General features: G+C 40.4%; 1 protein-coding gene across 1 annotated transcript in view; it reads right to left on the reverse strand.

Annotated features, from left to right (window-relative positions):
* Window positions 1-13,646, reverse strand: part of LOC137281311 (thrombospondin-1-like) — a 152,261-nt gene that overhangs the window by 93,082 nt on the left and 45,533 nt on the right. The gene's annotated exons all lie outside the window — the stretch shown is intronic.

The raw sequence follows: 13,646 nt of genomic DNA on the forward strand, positions 1-13,646 counted from the left end.
CGTGTGTGTGTGGTTGCATGAAATTCAGCCCATTTTATCGTAGATCGATGCTCATGGTTTCAATCACTGGTTTATCTGGTGCAGACGCGATTATTTGCAGACCACTCACATTTAGCTCTAATATCGTTTGGCCCAGTTTATATTGATTGATTATTTTGATATACGAAACCGAAAATACACATGTATCGATACAATGCACTGATACGCTGTATTTGTTAAGTCGCTATTGCCTCGAAAGTGAAGAACGTACAGATGGTACAGAATGCAGAAATGGGGAATTCTGTTCCTGCTACTGTCGTGTGAAACATTCTCCCAAACACAGTCGCGGTGTAAGGGAATTAACTCCGCACAGCGAAGCCGGGCCCTACAGCTGCCGTTGTAAACCCGATTGTCGATATTCCTCGCCTCTGAGAAACTCAAGAGCAGGTTATGTAGGAAAGCGTGTAGTGGGCTGCCTCCCGCCGATTTACCACTCGGGGAATAATCACTTGCTTTCATCATAAAACACAATCTCGCGTTAAGGTGACGAGTATTGAATCGCGAAACGAACTGTTTGCATCACGATCGGTAACCGAGACGTGTGGTGGTGGAGTCGACAGCGTTTAGACGTAAGCTGTGACATTTTGTCATTAGACTAGGATCAAACGAAGCCATTTGCAGATTACACAGACATCAAAGTGTTTAATGGCCAATGAACTGCCCCGCGAAAACGGGACTTTATTCGACATAAAGAGCTACTTGGCACTGTTTGATTGACACATGTGACTTGCAGGAATCTGCTTTTGGTCATTGGTAGGTATGGAAAAGCACTGCTTCCGATTAATGCTACTGTTTGATGAGGAATTTGTACACTTATTGCGCCTTATGTTTCTGGTCGATCGTTCGCGTCCAACAGCCTTTCATTTCGTAATCGAAATGTACTGGGTTCGTTCTCTATGGTAATGATCAGGGCAGATTACCCAATTTGAGTGGATTAATGCGGGTTGTTACTTCGTTGGATTGACAGCAGTGCTTATAAAACGGTAATAGATCTTCCCACAAGGAACCAGTTTTCTGTGTCTGGGAGTACTGACTGGATGGCCATGTTCTCGATGCTCGATAAAAGTGGTTGTATGTCTCTGCAAGAACGCCAGAAGATTGTCAACCCTTTCCGTGTTGAAGTCGTAACTGGGTCTTGAACAGCCTAGCTTTATCAACTTCCGGAAAGACCTTCAAAACTGAAACATGACATTTCCAAATATAACACAACAGTGACCACAATTCTGTCTAATGTACACGTTGTAATTCCTTGTCTGTCTTTCTTCTGAAGAACATTTGACTTGACTTGTCGTGTGTTTGTGACCCTGCCCCCTGACGCAATGGGAGTGAGTTTTACCCCGCGTTTGGAGGCATGGCAGCAATATCACGGCGGGGACATCACACTCATTGTACCCATTAGAGGCATCGGACCCAGGTCTTCAGCATAATAAGCGAACGCTTTAACCACTAGGCTAACCAATTCACATGTCAACCGTGATGGTTAGTTTTACAATACATAAAGTTGTAAAACGATTCTACAGGTTCTGCTACATTTCCGGGTGGAATCCCATCCGTGACTTGAACTCCCCCTCAAATAGCCTGTACAATCAACCGGTGCACGATGCTGAAATGAAGTGTGTTTCGAATATCAAAATATTGTTATTCACACTGATTGTGTTTGGCTAATGAACCTGGAAAATTAAAAAACAAAATGGTCATTGAGATATGTTCCCAATGTGAACCCGGTGGACAAGGTGGTCGACTTGGGTAAAGCGCCAGGCTAGTGAACCAGAGGTGTCGGAATCGAACCCATCGGTGACTTGGTGTAAAACCGTAGTATGCAGACTCTTTCACAACCCCTACTGTACAGTACACAACCCCGTGCACTTAAAAGAAAACACGAATCCGTTGGTATATGACCAGATGGTGGCCACATGAATACGTGCAAACACCAAGTTGCGAGAACAGCAACGTGCAGTACACTTGGACAAAGTACTGTGACTATGTGTCCCAGTCCACTCAGCTGCAAATTGGGTGCTTCGTCAGGATGAGAGTGCAACAATAAACTCCGTGCACCTAGTGGCAGCAAGAGTTGTATACTCCCCAGGGAGTTGATATTGATATTACGATATGACATTGAGATTGCCATCCAACGATCGGGGGAAACAAATGCCAGCGCCTTGAGCAAGCACTGACTGCATGTATTGGATATGTGGTCTATATTCCTATAATAATAAATAATATTAAAATAATCCCATATCCAAGAGCCGCCATGATTTGACGGAACATTCATGAAAGGCCTAAAACAATATTCATTTCAGTACCCCTGTTTTGTGGAGTGCCCCCTCGGTAAAGACGTCGCATGGATGATTCACCATTGGGATAATTAATAGTAAGTTCATGTGTATCAAATTCTACGTGCATAGGACATGAGTGACACTGGAGACATTTTTTTATTAATTTGTTTATTTCACAATGTCGACCTGCAAATATTTCACAAATGTTCAGTGCTAATTAAATTGTGTTGACGGTCTTTCTTGTTACCCACGTAGCAATTTTCGTAATGAACAAACCTCAACGAAGGTCGATAGAAGAAAATAACTCTTTCATGTTTTCTTTCATGTATATTTTTTCTTAATTTCCATCGACCAATAATACTCTAAGTGATCACTTTAAGAAAAAAACATATTTTTTTTTCAATTTATTTTCAACCACCTATGGGATTTTAAAAAGGAAACGATGCCAGAATATTTATATTCTGCCGGTGTAGAAGATTAAAGGAGATTAAATTGGCAAAAGGTTCTATTTGGCCTCTGTTATGGACAGGTGGTGATGCATTTTATACCAAAGACACATTTGTTCTTAATATCCAGTATCCTTTTGATTATTTACTATAAGATAAAAAGGGTAGTTTCCGCGTGTCAGCCGAAGCCATTATTGTCTGAATGTACACCCACGTACAAAAGAAATATACCCATGTTTGGTGGTGAGAATAACCGAAGGCTGTTAGGCTGCGGTTTTCTTCCATCTACAGGAAGTCGCGAGCAATGATAGGTTATCGAAAGGGACGTAATGAAAGGTTACAGAAAGAGGCCAGAGATATTGGGATGCGGAAAGGGGCAGGTGGTGAAAGGTTGCAGGAAGAGACAAATAATAGTAGGAAAAGAAAAAGGTCGAGTGATGAAAAGTTGCAGAAAGAGACAAGTGATATTATGATACAGAAAAGGGCGAGTGTCGTAAGGTTGCAGACAGGAACAGGTGATATTAGGATACAGAAAGGGCAAGTCGTGAAAGATTGCAGACAGGGACAAGTGATATTAGGATACAGAAAGGGCAAGTCGTGAAAGATTGCAGACAGGGACAAGTGATATTAGGATACAGAAAGGGTAAGTTGTGAAAGGTTGCAGACAGGGACAAGTACATAACTAGTGATATTAGGATACAGAAAGGGTAAGTCGTGAAATGTTGCAGACAGGGACGAGTTATATTAGGATATGGAAAACAGCGCGTGATGAATGGTTACAGATAAGGAAAAGGGCGAATGATGTAAGATTGCAGATAATCGCCAATGATGGAAAGTTACGAAAAGCAGCGAATGATCAGCGGTTACGAAAGGCAATGGTGGTTAAATATTATGAATTTCGGCAAGATTCAAAAAGCATGATGTAAAAACAGGTTTAACTGTTTGCTGTCATGAACATACTACAGCTTTGACTTTACATTGACTGTGTGCTCGAGATTTGATTGATGACAATCTTTACCCGAAATCATTAGTTTGTGTTGACAAATATCACAGAATTTCAGCAAATGTAGTGAAAACTTCGCCACACATCGTACCTACGAGAAATGCTTAGATTTACCAAGACGAAACTGTATTTTGTCTTTTCTGCTCAATATACTCTCAAACGCGCTATGGTTAGCACAGCAGAGATGACGAACCAGTCAAAATGTCCTGAATATCATACAGGCATGGGCGGAGTTGACCTATGACCTGATTCGTGTTATTTATTTATTTATTTATTTATTTATTTATTTATTTATTTATTTATTTATTTATTTATTTATTTAAAAAAGCAACAACAACAAAGAATAACACGTTGAAGTCAGAGAATAATAACTCCTTACCGTAACAGATTGCATTGCTGGAAATTACATTAATGGATCATTGAAAATCAGTGTTGGCGGGTGGCAGGGAAGCCTTGTGGTTTAGGCATCCGCTCGTCACCCCGAAAACCCGGTTTCTATTCCTCACATGGGTACAACGTCTGAAGTCCATTTCTGGTCTACGCCGCCGCGATATTGCTGAAATCTTGCCAGAAGCGGCGTAACACCATACCTACTCACGCACTCAGTGATGACACCAGGTGTTTGTAAATTAATCATGCAGTAATAAATAACCGTTACTTCTCAAAATAAACTGTAACAAATAACACAGCATTATGTTAAACCATTTGTTAAAAAGATAGGCCTGACAATGACGAAGCATAGAAGACACTACGCGATTAAAGAAATCTTTGGTAAGGGTGTTCCATGGCTGAACCAACGCTTATTACAATTCAGCTGACATCAAAGGCTGATTTAGTACTTGACGTAAACGTCTCTCCCTTTCATCCCAAACGTGTTCGATAAGGGAATATGTATGCTAGAGTTGGCCAAGGTAGTAGCGGAATGTTCAGGAAATCTGTCACAACACGAGCGACATATGGGCGGGCATTACATCTCCGCCCTAAAAAGATCTCCTACATGCTCAGTGATCTTATCCCCGTATTGTCATTGACAGTACAAGGTGTATCCGACCATGTTATACCATACGACCATGTTATGTGAGTGCATAGTTACTTTTTTCCCTGAGTATACAATAGGGCAAGGCACGGTTTGCGGTGACAGTCATGTTTAACCACATCCATACTGCTTCCCGAGATTGTCGCTGACCAACCTGAGTAATTAAGGAAGAAGCTGAATGCAGGTTTCGGAAAGGGACGAGAGTTAACGAATAGCTCGGGGTATTCGTAAGAGAATGAAATTAGCCGAGAGGCCCCGAGCGTAGATGATAGGCTCTACAGCACGTGTGATAAGGAGCTTATTATAGTCATAATATCCCCGGGCTTTGATTTTGCTGGGGAACATCATTTTCTGCCAGTGTTTCAAGATATGCATTGTACACCTGAAAAGACCTAACGAGTGGTATGGGGGAAGTACTTTTGGAACAGGCCCTCTGCAGAAATCTCTTGCACGATTCTGACTTCATGGTTAGAATGCGTTTGTGACATTCAGTCAATGAATGGTGGGCTACATGTGAGCGTGTGCTGCTCCATCGGTGACCCTGTGACAAACACATGCAAAGGCACGTGTCCTTAGTTCCGTGACTTGGTGAACTGTTGTGATATGACCTGGAATACGGTGCATTCACTAACTAATGCATCCCCAATCAATTATCTCTCGTCCCCCCCCCCCCCCCCCCCCCCCCCCCCCATCGTTTGTAGTTTCTAAATCTCAGTTATTGGTCTCTGTAATCTGGTACGTCTCCATCATTAAATTTGGTTGCTCTCCTCTTTTTCTCCAGCATGGAGACCGTGAAGAACCGGGGCAGGTTTGATCCTCGGTATGAGGGATCTAGTGTTAAGGCTCGCTAACTTGGTTGACACATGTCATCGTATCCCAATTGAGTAGTGAGTGAGTTTAGTTTTACGCCTCACTCAACAATATTTCAGCGACAGTCCGCAAATAATCGCGTCTGGACCAGACGATCCAGTGATCAACAGCATGATCATCCATCAACGCGATTGGGAACCGATGACATGTGTAAACCCAGTCAGAGGTCCTGACCACCCGCTTTCTTGAGCCTCAGACAATAAACATGGATTACTGAAGGTAGATATCAGAGTGACAAGATGAGAGCGAAAGCTCATGCAAGATGGCTGCCAGATGGCCACCAGTTTCTAAGAAACTTGATTTGAAACTGCAGAGTTTGTTTTACTAGTTTCACTTTGTCGACAGCTTCATTGTAAAACATGCTGTTTAGAAACCATGGCAAGTTCGATCGGCTTGCTCTTTCCAAGTTTGCCAGCATTTTCGTGGATTTCACGAAAATGAAAAAAAGACGTGACACCGAGTGCAAACTTTCTATTGCTCATGAAGCTAACTGGAGATGCTTTATTGAAATACTGTTAACATTAGCGTTAAACCAAACCGCTCCTCCGTTAAAAACCGGACAATCATGAAACATATAAAACATGGATTTTCAACCGGACAGAACCAAACGTTATCGATCGCTCCTAAAGAAAATCGTTCACATGGCATGTTTTCAATGAACAAAAGGATATTAAGAAACGGGTTTTAACTTCATCGCTTAAATCATCAAAAGTTTGAAGTCGGGATTTGAGGTTTCAACTTACCAAACTCGCAAAAGCGTTTCATATTTCACGGCCAAGTGCCTCAAGCTGTCTTAGGTTTCGATTTGGTGTAAATTAAGCCCGCAAACAATACCGGGAAACTCTAGAAAGCGGAGCAGTTCTTTCTCCGCGCCAATAATCGCCAAATTGAATGGAAAACAATTTAATGTGCCACCGGACTGGAACTCGCGGGTTATTTTGTATCCGACGATATCATTTTCAGTCAGGACGGATGACCCATGGGAGAGATTGTGCTTAATTCCTGAATAAGATCTGAGGAAGATCTTTGTAGTAAATAGTCTGATTTTCATAATTACAGCAACTTCGCGGTAGTTGCTTACATATGATAACGGGCGTTAAGGGTATAACGTGAATGATGTGTCGTCACCGCGCAACAAATCAAGAGTATTGTCTTGAATAGCTGTCTCGTAAATCCGGATTTAGTTTGAAGTTTGACTGGGCGTTACTTAGTACACGTGGATTGAGGAAATCTTAGACAAGCTGACCTTTAATATGTTCTGTAGAAAAGAAAAGAAACACCTTAACACAATATCGTTGATCTTGTCAACAATAGAAGCGACAAATATCTCAGCTAAATACATTTGTTTTAGCATTAATGTAGCTGCTACATGTTGTTTGTTGACAACATGGATCTGGATCAGGCTCTCCAGTGATTATCACCATTGTTACGCGAAATGCAGAAAAAAGGTAACCTGACTGGACAAAATGATTTGATTTGTGACCGTGAACACCACAGCTATCGACTGCTGTTGCAGGTGATGACGAAAGAATAAAGACAAAGTTCGGTTATGACGACCTAAAATGAACAGTGATTTTATTTTTCTATAACCATTGTTCGTTATATGTGATACAGAGCAAGTGGTTGCGAGTAAGGAAATAGTTCGATTTTCCGTCAGTTCGATATAAGGATGTTCGTTATAAATACTGCATAATTATTTTATATGAGGCCGGTGATAGGATTTCGATAATGAATGTTAAATACATCCTTTTGATGGTTCGTAAAGGAACTGACCGAAAATGGTTATATACACATGGACAAATGTATTTCAATCTATATTACATTTGACCCGTTATTGACACATATATTCATGTGATTTGTTCACGCAATTATTATTTTCACGGTTCCGACTTTATTTATAACACAACTACAAAATTAATCATCAAAAAAAAAAAAAAAAAAAAAATCAACAAAAAAAACATGACTTCAGTTGTGCGTTTATAGTTGCCATTTGATTATTCCTTGAGGGCCCATTTATCCAGATTGGACAGAAATCGGTTTTGACAGCTTTCGCTGTAGTAAATTAAATTGATGTTTGAATGAGGTCATTTTCTATGGTGGATGGTAACATGTGACACGTGGGATGTATGTGTATACATATTCGGTGATGATGATGATGATGATGATGATGATGACGATGACGATGACGATGATGGTGATGATGTATTTGATACCATTATCAAACCTGTGCTTTCGACATCACGTTTACGGTGTTTGGGCGACTGCTTTCAGCCGTGTGAAGTTTTGATAAGGTTTTATTATGGTATTTTTTGGGCCGCATTCAATTTCCAAGTGTAGTCTGTTTTCCCTCACAGTTTGGGTAACGTCAAACGTTCAAAGTATTACATTCGCGAACACGAGGCAATGTCACGTTTCATATACATAAAAAAGAATAGAGAAAGTTTTAACCAGTTGACGTCAGTCAAAAATTAACGTAACATGTCTTTACGTGAAGGAAAGCTTGATCACCTATCACAAAATATTTATCTACGACGAAGGTAAAAAAACAATTCTCATTTCCTCATACAGATTATTTTTACAAGCAATGAATTGAAAAGATTCCTCCAAAAGATCTCTCTCTCTTGTCGAGAAGCACCACATGACTCTGTGATGGGGATGCTCCGGGCTGCTGCTACTGCTGCAGCGTCAAGTGAATCTCAGTGCTGTGATGGAATGCAAATATTTATTATTCTGGGTAGAAAATGTGAAAAGCGCTTTGATAACGAGTTGCAGTGTCGACATAATGAGGCGTCAGGCTCTATGTAACGAACGACCACTTTGTGGCCTGAATAGCCTCGTGATCATTGGAGTAGCCTCGTGATGAGCCGAAAAGCCTCGATGTGACTTGAACAGCCCGGCAGTGACCTGATCAACCTATTTGTGATCTGAGTAAGGATGCTTCGTTGTACTAGTATACTTCATTGTCTTTTGTCCCATAAAATGGTGCCACTCAGCACATGTCGTCTGTTTCCGTATGATGACTCAGTCGTGACTGAAGAGTCTTGATCCTTGACTATTTACAGAGCGCCATCGTATGGTACTATGCATCGTTTGCATGTGGAGCCCGGAATATTCGCCACCATTCGCCATATTCGTAACCGCCGATGTTCGTTCCACAGGTGGATCACGAGTGCATTCGCAGCTCTCTGAACACTCAATATGGAAAATGAAACACTACCGCATACCATTCACTAATTATTTCCCGAACGGTTCTGTTTCAGAATGACACACCACCAGTCTGTGGTACAAACAAACAAGTCTGTATTTATTTCGTGTGTGTGTGTGTGTGTGTGTGTGTGTGTGTGTGTGTGTGTGTGTGTGTGTCTTAATTTCATTTTATTAATTTTGGTCTGCTTATACTTAGTCTACGTTTGTATCACGTACGTTATTAAGCACAAACAGTGATACTTAAAAGGAAAGCCTTTGATAAAACTTTTAAACAAAAATATACATGCAATACATCCAGCCATAATCTCACGCTACAGATTAACACAAAGCATAAAAATGTATAGCAATAAACATTATAATGACATGTATGAAGTGACAGAAGGAGCATACAAAGCAGGCGTGACTATTTTTAGCTGGCCTGTGCTTATTACTACTGTTTTAATGCTAAATGTGATAAGATATGTTTTCAGTTTTGTGACGTTTTAGCGTGAAAGATATAGCCAAAGTAAAATTATCCTTTCAAATTCCATCTTGCCCGAAAATGCTCCCGTAAATAAGTCAAAGTTAAAGACGGAATTGTATATTTAAAAATGTTGTTCTTTTTTCCTAAAAAAATTAAACCAGATTAACAGACACCAGAGCAAATGAAACATAATATTTTAATGGAGTATTCCACACAACGCAGCTCACAACGCCTCTTTTCAGTTGTCCATAAATCCTCTGCTCAAATTCCGGACGAAGACGAAGACTGATTGTCTTCTCCGAGGTCCGCGCACTTCAGTGTTCCTAAGCTGAAAGTCCGTCGCTGCAATGACCTCTGGCTATGTTATTGTAGCTGGCTTTACACTGTTCGGGACAATCACCCTAATCAGAAAAATGACCACTCAAGCTGACCTGGATTTGTCTAAGTGATATTTCATGTCATTCTAAAATAATTAGACACATTCATCATTTTTGCTCCTTTGGACAATTTTCCGTCCAGAGACAGATGTATGGAGACACGTCACACTGGTAAAGCACGGGGTTTGTTGAAATCATTAGTGCGACACAGCGATAAAACAAATCCCAAAGGAAAGAAATTCTCCTTTAAAATCTCAGTAGACAAATAAAAATAATACTGAAGGGTAAAAGAAAGTATGCACTTATAAATTGAATTTGAAAAACAATTACACAGATTCTAGAGATGCTAAGGGAAAGGCAACATTTTGCCATGATGCAAAACTCATCTGAAAGGCAGAATCACGAAACCTCAAAAGAAAATCCGATACTCAAACGGTCACTTCGTTGATGACTGATTTCTCCAGAATTTAAGCTTTTGTATGATGAATGTAAAGTAGATGTATGATGTATGACGTATGTAATAAACAGATATACTGTCAGTAAGTCCTTCGTCTCTGATCGTCAAGGGGAGATAACTCAACTACGTTTTGTGTAAATTCTTTATAACAATCGTTATCTAAACGTTACGCATTGTGGGCATGCTTTCGGCAAAAATCACCATCAAATGATTCCACGATTTTTTGTTTATTTAATTAGTAACCAGTAATGTACTTCGTTCTGTTTCTCAAAGACCTGTTTGAATGTTAGGTTCTGTATCGAGTTTTGAGGTAATGGTTCCTAGTTCCTAAAAATACCAATTTCGAGGATTCTATCTACAGCAATATTCTAATGTTATCACACACGTAATAACGCATTGCCAGGTCTAAATTTGCACCAAAGCATAACTATCCATGGCATTAATGAAGGTAAAACATATGGGTTTCAAAGATGAACCCAGCAACAGAATATACTGACCTAGTCCGATATCAGAAGGTCTTTTTGTCATGGCACGAACATGCAACTATCCACCTTTGATACAAGGAAAGGACAAGAGAAACTGCTTTCACATAATGTGGGTATCGAACCCGCACATTTGGTGTAGCGGATCTCTCTTGGGGCTTATGATGGCGGTTTCGTGGTTCTGGACAAACACTCGTGATGACCAGAGGGTAATGCTCTATCAGACAAAGTGTATTCCTGTCGGTCGCTTTAAAGGTATTGTCGAGTTTCAAATTATATTGTTTGGTTTGTATCAGGTTATGTCAGAGTAAAGCCCTTGTTCAACATTTTATACTGCAAACATATATTGCATATATATATATATATATATATATATATATATATATATATATATATATATATATATATATATATATATATATATATATATATTATATAACATATATATTATATTGCACTGTAGAAGCACATGTATCATTTGCAAAGAAATAACAGTGCTTGAGATTCAAAGCATAACGGTGCATCATAGGGACCTATACTTCACTGAGGAAATATAAACTCGTCTCTTGGTGGCTTTACTATACTTATTTCCTCTGAAGATAATGTTCTGTTAGTTGTTAGATGTTAGCTGAAATTATCCCGAAGCATGGCATCTCTAAGACCCTGGAAACTAATTAATGCTTATTTACGTCTCGGTGAATACAAGCACAGCATTAAAGTAAATCCGTCGTATTTTCCAGCTTTTACAGTTCTGTTGGCTTCCGGCAAAATAGGCCGTGAGCTTCACATGATGTCCCATTGATCGGTCCGTGTCATTCAGGTCTCCTACACAGCTTCCCCGTGATAAGCTGACCACTGGCTAGCTACTGGACATCTGCTGAAATGATGCCAACAATACTAAGTCTTGACGTTTCTCAGAGAGACAGAAGTGGTCATCCTTGTGTGCATCAGTAAGTCGGTGATGTGGTAGAAAACGTGATGCAGTCTAGTGTGTTTATTCCTCCGAAAGTAAGGTGTAGATTTCTCAGCTGTGTTTACACTGATGGTCTGTTGGTAACGGACTCCATAATAATGACATAACACTGAGGCGCATGTGCGGGAAACTGATGACTAAAGCCCACAATCCACATCCACAAAGGGGGCAAATGGCAACAGTGGCCTAGCTACCATTGTCAAACGTCCGGCTCACACGTGATTGTTACTGAAAGAGTTGAGGAAGCCCATAATACCATTTAGATTTAAAGCTTTGCAACCTATCAGGTTCAATTTGGCTTGCTGCACGCTTGCACAAGGAAGAAATATACGTTTGGTCTTTCTGCAGATAAATCACTTTACCATGACTTTCTATTAATGAGAAAAAAGAATCTAATTATTTTGCAATAACCTTTATAGGAATATCTAAAGCATTTTGAAATGTCTTTTCAAACTGAAATATTAGTTCAAAGAAAAAGACACTTTGATAACACTTCCTCATGTCACATGTTCCCAGTTTCTGGAATATCAGCAGAACATGTTTGTGCAAACAGAAAGTCTCGTGTCCTGTTACTTTGTTGAGCCTATTCTTTGAAATGAGAGAGAGAAAGCCGTTTCCGGCAAACATACATATTTACGTTACTCATTCAGTATCTTCCTGTTTAATCTCCGGTCAACACCGTGTAGTCAAACCATTCCGGTATATGAATTTTAAGCCATCCCCTTCCGCCGGTGCTGTCATGCGCAGCTGTGGTTCAAACAGACAGTCACCAAGTCTCCATGAGTCATCACCAAGGATGTATACCATGTGATTTACAAGCTTCACTATTCTCATGGGAAACGTCTCTCGAATGCCAGGTTCTACACTGACATTGCTGTCAAGCTGGAGGCCGTAACAGTTGCTTAGCTATATCATTTGGGATGCCTTTTGATGAATGCACCAAGGTCACATGACCATCTGACAGAGTATCTGTCCAGAGATCGGTAGCTCGTGGCTGGAGACCACAGTGCTGCATCAAGCCAATATAAGATAAAATGTGCCATGCGTTGCGCAGCCTAGTCCCTATGGGAGCCAAAGAAACACTGGTCGATTCGGACACAATTGTGCTTTGTATCCATGTTAAGGTACGACATCTCACTGGGTATATGTAGTTGTTTAGGAAAGGATAGTGCGTACTACTCACTACATAAGGAAATCCCGTTTCGATTCCGGGACTAAGGAGGTAAACATGTGGATCGTGTGGTCAGGTTAATGACCGAGATGGTTGCGTGATTTGGCCTGATAACAACATCCGTCACTGAAATGGCCTTCTCAGACACTGTACTTTAAACACTGAAGCCGTGTAGCTGGATTTTAGGAGAATATGGTGGAAAGCTGCAAACAATGTATGTTATACACAGCAGGTGAGCTACAGACCCTGTGTCTTTAACGATCATGGTGGAGACGTTTTCACTTAGCTTCCTGCTTCTTCATGAACAGAGTGAAATCTCCTTAAACATCTAGCGTGCTTTGTGAGCCTTGTTGCTAATATTCAGCTGTCGTGATTTATTACATCATCACAAACTTTGGTCGGATAAAAGTTGTACATTTCTCGACAGCATTCACTCGGGGACTATTGATCTGGATGTTTTTTGAAACATTCCCCATCTGAGCATCAGACTTCCATCAGCAAGTACACACGACATATTGCTTCAGATGGTGGAGCAATATAACCGTCATATGAGATACTTTCCTTTCATGTATTGAAGCTACGTAATAGAATCGCCGCGAGGAATAGGGCTAATACAGAAACTGAGATTGTGTTATTAGTGAATTTAAGATACTGTCACGCAAGCAAATGGGAAGTCGTGTGTTTCTCGTGCTGAACTACCTACAAATACACATCACTGGTTGACTTCCTTGTATCAGTCATATGTCATCTGAAAAGTTGAGCTGAAGTCGTATGTTTCTCGTGCTGAACTACCATTGTATCCGTCATAAATACACATCACTGGCTGACTTCCTGCATGGTATCGGT

The sequence above is a fragment of the Haliotis asinina genome, chromosome 4, assembly GCF_037392515.1.
Source record: "Haliotis asinina isolate JCU_RB_2024 chromosome 4, JCU_Hal_asi_v2, whole genome shotgun sequence".
Lineage (NCBI taxonomy): Eukaryota > Metazoa > Mollusca > Gastropoda > Lepetellida > Haliotidae > Haliotis > Haliotis asinina.